This window comes from Lytechinus pictus, chromosome 5 (assembly GCF_037042905.1).
Source record: "Lytechinus pictus isolate F3 Inbred chromosome 5, Lp3.0, whole genome shotgun sequence".
Classification (NCBI taxonomy): Eukaryota; Metazoa; Echinodermata; class Echinoidea; order Temnopleuroida; family Toxopneustidae; genus Lytechinus; species Lytechinus pictus.
The window spans coordinates 21008984-21020121 of NC_087249.1; positions in this window are offsets into that span (position 1 = coordinate 21008984).

Consider the following 11138-nt stretch of genomic DNA (forward strand, 5'->3'; position numbering starts at 1 on the left):
GACAAAGAAAAAATTCAAAAATTTCGGAAAATTGCATAAAATATTTCTCGATGGATTCGCATAAAAGTGCTGGCCTGTAACCAAAAGCGATGTATATAAGTACATGTAGTAACAATACAATCGGAGCATGTGCAAGCGTTAAATTCGTTTTTTTTTTTTTGCTTTGGCATAAGTTATACATTGCTGTGCCTCAATTGCGAAAAATCACTTTGTGAATACATCTTTTTAGAGCCTTACATAACATTATAAGGAATTACAGGCCATAACATATATCTCTAAAAACGGACCATCGATAGGTAAAGATAAATTTGATGACCAGGTCTGGATGACTTACATTGACTTTAAGGTGAACAATTTTGCAGCCATTTTTTTTTACGTTAAAGTGTAAAAAAAAACCGAAAAAAAAAAGCCATAATGAAGGAATTAATGTCCTGCCAACCAAGCTTCTGTGAATAATTTCAAAACTCTGCCTCTTTACAAAAAAAAAATCTTAAATTATTGCCTTGCTAATTCTGTCAACTTTGAATACTGCATTGCAAATAATTCTTCTTCCCATGAAACCCATTCCTTTGTATAATAGGATAGCACCACTACAGAAGATTGTAAAATCGCATTTCTTGTTCTGGGATGAATGTCCCAAAATGATATCAATATTACTTGCAAATAGACTATTTGCACCATGTACATGTACTCAAACTACAATGTACAAATATAAAATCCTTGACCAGTTCAAATATTTGAACAAAGTTTAGAATTCAAAATCTGTATCATGTGTATAGGTTATCGACTTGGCTACTGGCTAGCATAAATAAGAATACAAACTACGACGGATGAGTAAATGTATAAATATATATATATATTAGTGTGCATCATAATATCATAGATAAATAGATAGACCACACATCACATGTTTCATACTCATCAAAGTTATCAAAAACTTGTAGCAACTGCATATCAAAGAAGTATCATGCTGGCATGTTGTGGTTTATCAAGTCCCTTTTGTATGGCTCAGCAGGGTGATAAGACTTTGGTCACACAACAAACGACTGTCTACCCTGATGAAATTCTTATCCAAAGACTCCTTAGATACTGATCCCAGCATCTAAAAGCTGTCGATCCGGACACCACCCCATGGTTGTCTCCAGGATGTCTTCAAGAGCTTCTCACGTTAGTGTCTTTGAGCTGGAGTTCTTCAAGGGGAATGTGCAGGACTGGAGCAGGGGGAATGGCTTCCCTCACTGGCTAACGAACTTGCTGCGCTACCTGGTCTCTTGATCATGCTCGGATGAAACTCAGCATGTCTTCTGGCATGTTTCATCAAGTGGTCACTCCTCATAAACCTCTTCTCACACAGTGGACATGCAAACCTCTTCTCTCCAGTGTGTGTTCGGTAGTGTCGGGCCAGCTCGTCAGATCTTGCAAAACGTTTGTTGCAGTCTTGCCAATTACAAGGGAATGGTCTCTCGCCTAGAGAATAGATTTTAAAAGAGATAAAGAGCAATTAGAATTTGCTGGATATACCATGGAGTATAAACAGAAAAATCAATGAAAACAAATATAAATAATAAAATAAAAAAACAGATCGCCTGATCACTCATGAGTTTTACCTAAACAGAAAAATAAAGGCCGACACCCCAGACCCCCATCCCATAGGGGCATGATTTCAGTGGGGAGGACATGCATTTAGCAATGTCTGCTATTGGGTTGGCTCTCAACATGGTCTCCATCCCTTCTCCGGCATATTATATAGATACTTTGAGAAAACAGAGGAATAACAGGTTTCCCTAATAAAAGCAACTTTGAACATTGCCACTGAATAACAAAAACACTGGAAAGGTGCAAGGCGTGCTGTCTCCGTTTTAAACTTTTATGAATCAAGAGTGAAGTCAACATCGCAGCACAATTGTCAGAATTTTTTTTTTTTCTACATCGATCCTCAAAAGTTCAACGATGCCGACTGCCCGACCTTTTGAACGGACTGTACAAAACTCCTACTTCCGATAAGTAACCACATGTTTCTCATTTCATCACAATATAATTTCACTCCAGTCTTCTCTTTCACGCACGTTCTTTGTTAGTCTCGAGTAAGGTGGAAGCATGGAGCTATTAGCTCTATGGTGGAAGCAGGGAGAAAGGGGCGTGGTGGGGGTAAGGTCCAAGGCTTGGCAGAGGGGTGGACAAACTGTGGAAACATCGAGAAAGGAGTGTGGTGGGAGCAGAGACAGAAACAGGGGTAATGAAAGTGAGGATGAACAAGAAAAAGTGAACATGTATGAACCATTGTTATTTTCATCTAACCTAGATCTGTTAGAACTTAGAAGCCCCATGTTTTCACAGTTCCATGCATTCTCTAAAGTAGACACCTGTTACTGCAATTTCATGTTTGACACTCCGCTGACCTCTACAAGATCACATCAGACAAAACCTCAATAAACCTTCAAATATCAAGATTTACTCCCTTTACGAGTCATCGTATTTGTTAATCGGCAGGTGCACCCGGTCGCTATAGAAATCCCCATGATAAGGTACAAAGAAATCCCTGTCGTTTGGCGCCAAATTTGGGGCACGCGCCGTTTGTTCGTTTGACCTTTATGGTTTCTTTGTCCCCAAGTCGCGTGCCGGGAGCCGAGTTCGTATTGTTCACAAAGCGATGCCATGGAAGTATTTTGCTCATAATGGATAACTCTATGGGTAGAGTATTGGCATACCAACGGTGCGTATCAAGATTTGCTAAATCTGGAGTTTCTGAACCTAATGGTTTCAAGTCATTCTTGAGCTCACAATGGATGGCAGGCAAGCCCCCCCCCCCCCCCCGAGGGTTAGTCAACTTTCTTTGTTAAAGGGTTGGCGACTTCCTGATGGTAACGATGAACATTGCGATGAGGTCTGGTTGGGACATTACCCACAGATTTATTATTATAAAACTCACAATCAAATGCAAGATTTAATGAGTAACTTCAGAAGAAGCTGAATTATAGCATATTGAGCATATATATATATATATATATATATATGTATATTTTACAATGATCTAGTTTTACGCGAAGTTGTTTAATAAAGAATGGATGACTTTGCGATAAGCGTGATTTTTTTTCTCGTTATTTATGTATTTGTTTGCCTCGCGAGATATAAACAACACTCGATATGTATAATACCCCAAAAGCAACACAACAAATTGGGCACTTTGCCATATTGTCTAGGTTTACAAACAATAACTGCTAGTTGAAATGATCTGATAAGAGAATCAGAAATCAAACCATTGTTTGAAAGCAACAGGAAAGAAACTTTATTTACATTACGAGAACAATTGACAATCAAAACTTTCTGTCAGTCGGAGTATTAACGACATGTAAAAATTGATTGTTTTTAGATGGGCGTGGCATTTCCGTATTCCGCCCTTCCCCTACGTGAGTGTAAGCATGAAATGGGTTTATAAGGAACAACTAGTGTGTCTACAAGTGTAATTAATTAACACGGTGACACACATCTCAGTCTACTTTTATTGATCGAAATCGATAATGGACCAGCCCCTTCTCGTTATCATAATTGGGTAAAACGCAGAGCTCATGATTTTACTAATCGTTTGAAGTGCAATGGCTGTGTAAATTAAGATGAAAAACTTTCGAAGTTTGAACAAATACATGATTATCACAGTTTCAAGTCGATCTACGTGTATTCTCTGTTGTTGACGGAAATGCTCACACTGAGGGGCATTATGAGACAAACTACTGTACGTGTTTGTTAACCTGTTAACAAACGTCGCAAACATTAACTAATACGGAACGAGCCAGAATCGGCAAACTTTAGAGCTGATGCAGATTACAGAATAAATTACAAATACTCGTTTAGGTATTGCCTGCTCCTATACCATGTAGCTTCTCTTCTCCATGAAAAACAAAATACAAAACAACCTAGTAGAATTTAATAACAAAATGGGGGTGCATATTGTACACCAGTTTAAAAGAAAAGTTCATATTACGTGACTGTAACTTAATTTTATATGTTGACAGTGCAATTCATTACGAGGACAAGGTCGGACGTCATTCTAGTCAACTAGACTTTATAGACACCTATAAACAATCACGCATCGAAACAAGAATGTAAACAAAAAAACACACGCTCTGCATAATGCATGACACAACTATCATTTCTTATCAAAATGTCGCTTACAAATTCATAATTTTTTAAAGCGTGTTTCAAATCATTAATTGTTTTTTTTTTTTAGATTTCGTTTTCAGACACTTTCATTGTTAGCCTATAATATCATTATCATCGACCACGGAATGTTTTGAAATGGTCCACCTTTGCTCTTCTAATAAAGTTTCAACGGTTCCCCAAATAAATTTAGTGGTCTCTCTTTGAGCAGTTACCTGCAATATATAGGTTCTATTTAAATCATAATTACATTAATATACATTCACTGGTTGGACAATGTGAAGAATATAATACGAGACATGTTACGAAATGGCGAACACTGCATGAACGGAATAGAATCACGATATAATTAGACTTGAAATAATTACTAGCGTACATGTATATAGAGGGTCATGTTACATGTGTTATCTATCTTCAATTCGCATCCAATATCATAGAATGCAGGTCCCATGTTAATTCGATCTTGGAGCCACATCTGATAGACAAGTCATGTATCTATCCTACGAGTAATCTAAACGAGTTAGTATCATGCGTTCAATATGAGACGTCTCCCTGGAAAATGTCAATAATAATAATAAGAATTCAGTTGAGACGGAAATAATATTAATAGAGTGATTTTTTCACATACAGATCTAGGCCTACATTCATGGAGTGCAACTGGAACATGAACATGTAGGCCTATATGCTATAGCTTTCGGATGTCTAAGCCAATTTTGTATGTTTACGGGTATTCAATTTGTTTGCACAAAATTTGCACCTGTAAAAAATGCGTCCGTGACTGGCTGGGCCTTTGCTATCAGAGATGAACAGTGTATAATAGATTAAATCATATTCAGTATATAAAAAAGAAAAAACAAAGAACTAGAATTCATTACATTGACTCTTGGCAATAGCCGGGGCTCTAAACATATTGTATGAACTACCCTCCGGCCTCTTGAATAAAGACAATCGCTAGCCCCCCCTAAATAGTCACTTCTTTATTGGTGAATCACACAAGGCCTAAATAATATTCTGATTGGCATTATGTACATGTATTGTATATATGGAATACGAATCACAAACATATAGGCCTACTATGCATCGCATGTAACAAATTACAAAATGTATTGCATGCGAACACCATGCAATGTGGCCACAGTGGTGCAATATCCTGATGATACCATGAGAAACGAAAAGCTGCTCAAATCGATCAAGGTATTTTGACAAAAGTTAAACGAGGGGACACAAAGAACGACTGGTCAATAACTAAACAAAAGCATTCCCGATACAAACTTCACAACGTGGGGGAGAGGGCCGACAGGCAATCCTCATTTTCATATTCTCTAATCCTTTTTTTTTTCAACACCAATAAGTATAGTAGGATAATGATTGGAATTGATAACTGATCTTCTTTATGTTGACATATGGGTTTTTTCTGAGCGTGTTCTCATTTTCCTAAGCTACATGTTTGTAGGTTAGTAGAATTCTAAATTTTACCGCAATTACAATAATAAGAACATTTGTAACACCATTGTGATGCAACTAGTCAAGTGATTATTCTATTTTTATGATTCTCGAGAAAAAGCAACGAGTGTGTAGTGTTGTAGGCCTACATGTACATATTAAATAGCAACAAGCCTATATATTTAGTTATGGTAAGATTCATATGTTGCTTCACCTGCCTCAATCACCTCAGTCGTCGTCGTCTTAAGTTAATTTAGGCCTCATCCAATCTGATTGACATTATGCCTATATTACACCTGAGAACTCTCTGACGAGAATAATTTGTGGGACCAACAAATTCTCTAATTGGGAACTATATTACACCCCTCAATTATGAGGCGCCGAATGTACCAATATTATATAGAACAATTATTTGTTACATAATCATTATTTGTTAAATAATAACTATTATTTATATATAATTTACATTTTATTTGTAAATAACTACTATTATATAAAATATCATTTCTAATTATTTATATATAATTCCAAGTAATACTTCATTATTTGTAAATAATAATAGTTCGACATTCCATTATTTATAAATAATGATTATTTGTGTTTCATTATTTATAAATAATGATTATTTGTTTTTCATTATTTATAAATAATGATTATTTGTTTTTCATTATTTATATATAATGATTATTTGTTTTTCATTATTTACAAATAATGATTATTTGTTTTTCATTATTTATAAATAATGATTATTTGTTTTTCATTATTTATAAATAATGATTATTTGTTTTTCATTATTTATAAATAATGATTATTTGTTTTTCATTATTTATAAATAATGATTATTTGTTTTTCATTATTTACAAATAATGATTATTTGTTTTTCATTATTTATAAATAATGATTATTTGTTTTTCATTATTTATAAATAATTTGTTGAGTTTTCCATTATTTATAAATAATGATTATTTGTTAAATAATGAAAACGTCTACTTCATTATTTATAAATAATTTTTTCGAGTGCACCATTATTCTCATTATTTATAAATAATCATTATTTAATGTTCGAGTTTTCCATTATTTATAAATAAAGATTATTTGTTAAATAATGCCATTATTTATTAAATAATGCCATTATTTATTAAATAATGGAAAACTCGCTATAACATGCAAATGTGGGACCGCCCATGATATGAATATTCATGATGCGATTTCCTTTTTCGTGATTTTTCTTCACAAATTTTTGTCCATTTCCTCTTCATAATGACATTTCTTGAAGCAATTTTCTAGGGATATGGTCTGATTGTAATATTCTTCATTTTCTATATAACTTCGTCTTCGTAGAAATATCAAAAAGTGTAATTTTATACGATTTTTCCTACAGTTCACAATCCCCATAGGCGCGCGTGTAAGGTAGGGACAACCGGTGAATCGACGGAGTGCTCTTCATCGAAATACTACGTTGGTTGGTCCCCGGAAGTGGCGGGCGGAATTTAGCCCGAATCCTCGATGGAAGTCGATCAAGTGCATATGAGCTGAGAGAGTGAAATATCAGTGTACTTGTACAGGCCCTTCTACTTTTTATAAATATTTCTTGTTGCTTTTTTGGTTAAGTTAATTTTTCCTGGTGTAGAGATAAGTTTCAGTTCTAATAATGCACTTCAAATACATTTTGGAGTGTCTGTTTGAGGCGTTTGGGGCGATTTCACCCTGGCCCCAAAATGCTCGCAACAACAATACGGGGGCATGATGACCCCTAATTTTTTAAAAACTTATTTTTCTATTGAAAATTATCACAAAATTCACCAAAAGTGTGCACGAAAGCCTTCGTATTTCACTTTTAAAACTCCAAAAAGTGCCCAAATGACAAGCTTGGTCGCTTCGCTGTGTCGCTTTCAACTTGAGAACGTTTACGCGTCTGCTCCCCCCCGGCCCCCCTCCTCCGAAAGAAATTCTGTATATGGCCATGCTCTAAAGAGCCTGGCACATTGATTTATGTATACTTTCATTTTCATTATTTTTATCTCATTATCAACATGGCCTTACGCAGAATTTTTTCCAGGGGGGCCGGGGCCGGAGCATGACGCGCGTAAACTTTCTCAAAAAAATCTTGAAAGCGAGACAGCCACGGGAACAAGCCCAAATGACAAGCTTTGTCGCTTCGCTGTCTCGCTTTCAACTTGAGAACGTTTACACGCGTCTGCCCCCACCCCCCGAAAGAAATTCTGTGAACGGCCATGCTCAAAAGAGCATATGGCACATTGATTTATATGTACTTTTCATTTTCATTATTTTTATCACATTATCATCATGGCCTTACACAGAATTTTTACCGGGGGGGGGGGGGGGGGGGGGGCAGCTAGGACGCGCGTAAAGTTTCTCAAAAAAATCTTGAAAGCGAGACAGCGACGCGACCAAGCTCAAATGACAAGCTTGGTCGCTTCGCTTTCTCAAGATTTTTATGAGAAAGTTTATATTATGCGCGTCCTGCTCCCCCCACCCCCCCCCCCGGAAAAAATTCTGCGTAAGGCCATGATGATAATGAGATAAAAATAATGAAAATGAAGTATACATAAATCAATGTGCCAGGCTCTTTAGAGCATGGCCGTATACAGAATTTCTTTCGGAGGAGGGGGGGGGGGGTTGGGAGCAGACGCGTAAACGTTCTCAAGTTGAAAGCGACACAGCGAAGCTCAACAAATTATTTATAAATAATGAAAAACAAATAATCATTATTTATAAATAATGAAAAACAAATAATCATTATTTGTAAATAATGAAAAACAAATAATCATTATTTATAAATAATGAAAAACAAATAATCATTATTTATAAATAATGAAAAACAAATAATCATTATTTATAAATAATGAAAAACAAATAATCATTATTTATAAATAATGAAAAACAAATAATCATTATTTGTAAATAATGAAAAACAAATAATCATTATATATAAATAATGAAAAACAAATAATCATTATTTATAAATAATGAAAAACAAATAATCATTATTTATAAATAATGAAAAACAAATAATCATTATTTATAAATAATGGAATGTCGAACTATTATTATTTACAAATAATGAAGTATTACTTGGAATTATATATAAATAATTAGAAATGATATTTTATATAATAGTAGTTATTTACAAATAAAATGTAAATTATATATAAATAATAGTTATTATTTAACAAATAATGATTATATAACAAATAATTGTTCTATATAATATTGGTACATTCGGCGCTCATACTCAATCGGCTTCTGTCTTGCCTCCGAACAAGTAGGTCTATCAGTGCAGGTAATTAAGTACATTTACATCGTCATAAAAGAAACTGCTAAGCCGATATTCTATCGACAATGACCAACCCCTCAGCTAGATGTACAGTTCTCATGGGCTTTTGTTGTATTGCGAAACGTCACAAAGAGCGATCTCGACTACACGTGTACCTTTCCCACCAGTAAACAAAGCATTGAAATTCTGACGTTCTCAAAAGCTCCAAACAAAGACTGGCCAGGATTCTAAGGGCCTCTTAAAAGGTTTGACTAAGAAGCTTTGCCCTGTATGGTCTAGGAAACGTAAGGAATAAGGATAAATCCTTCGTCCCGTAACTAAACTTTATTTACCTGTCACCTAACAAAGGCCATTCCTAAATACACACCCAATAATGCTGTTGTTTGTCCCCAGTTTTGGGACGAAAACAAGATCTGCGGCGGGAACCGACCATTTGAGTCACCTCTCAAAGCGATAAGGTTACAGACAAAGGAAGTTATACAAGTCGACAAGTAGGAAGTTAAATATTTTAACTGACTGAAAAAATAGTAAAACTATACATCACCCAAATTAAAAACAGATTATTTTGGTAGGGTCTATCAATCCACACTCTCAATTAGATATAATTGACCGAACCCTTTCCTCGTGACTACAAAAATCTTAAATTTTTTTAGAACGCTGTACAGAGACACACCCATCTTTCACAGATCGTCATCGCTGTGCTCAATCTAATTACCGTCAACTCATGTACATGTGCACTCAAATAAGGATATACTACAAGGACACACCTAAAGCAGTTATAACTCTCTGATAAAGAACTCCACGCAACATGAGCAGGCCAACATCAACAACTACCTGCACACACGTAGTCCTAATTTCAGTTCATGATGTTCTATAATACCATAACAAAACAAAACAATCACCATGTCAGGCTCTCACCCCCCTCCCCCTCCCCGCCAAAATAATGAGTTCATATACTTCCTATTAGATAAACTGAAATTTTCAGTGGCCGATGATGTAATTTTTTTCTTGGACTGCATTATCACCATATCAATTAAACATGTGGACATACATCGAATATGTTAGTAAATGATAACTTCTAAACTTGTTTATCTTTTGTTTCATTGCCAAAATTACGTATGACAAAAAATAGAGGGACATATAAAAATATCGAGAATAACATTAAGATGATCACTGTACACAAAACACATTCTTCTGGGAAACATTGAGGAAATTCGAATCTGGATAACCCGGCGTTATCGGCCATGGTAACGGGATTGCCACGCCCCCTTCGCATGAACACAAAGGCACAATCCCGGCACAATCGACACAGAAGTAGGGCACTGATACCACGATGTGGGGGCATCGCTCGGTCATGACGACGTCACCAACAAAGCCAGGCGATCGACTTGCTGCATGTGCATATGCGTTCAATGCAATGCAGTGCACACAAATCGTGTGAGGATAACCGAAGGCAAGGCCAGCCTGAAAAGCACGCACATTGTATTGTTTACATATTTCTATGGAGGGCTATGTAGATCAGTGTAATGTAGCAATATATTCTTTAATCTAAATGTGCCTTTAATGTCGGAAACTATAATCAGCTGCAGAGGTCCACTCACAGCAAACCGTGTAATAATGATGAATAAGGGATTTTCTTGACAATACTATGTGTCTATGACAGGCCTATGACGAACGATATTGAAAATGGTAAACACAAGGTGGGCGGTGCCGCGTGCATTCAGTAATGGTCTAATGTGCTATTTCATAAACACAATGTACTACATGTACATGTATTACATGTAGGCCTATGATATGCCACCACCCCTTCTAATACACGTACATGTAAGTAGCATAACTTTTAGTTTATACATCCACCAATACTAGTAATATCGGCCTGGTACTATATAGTAGTAGACCCATATCTTTGGTGCATGTCCTTAGTCTACTATCATTAAGAAAATACAAAACAAAACTACTGGGGGAAAAAATCTTTTGAATTAATTGATGTTTGAATCTGAAATTTCAGCATCGCTTTTGTTTTTTGTGAAACCAGAGTTCCATGTTTGCATTTAGGTAGGTCAGGTCAATTTATACAGAATCTATTGGGAAGAATATGGCCACCACTACACACAGACCTTGTGAATGAATTAAATATTTCCATGACATAATCATCCCTGCTATCAACCATAATCATTGCCATCATCATCATCATCATCGTCATCATCATCATCAATTCATCACCAATGAAATGTCAGGAAAT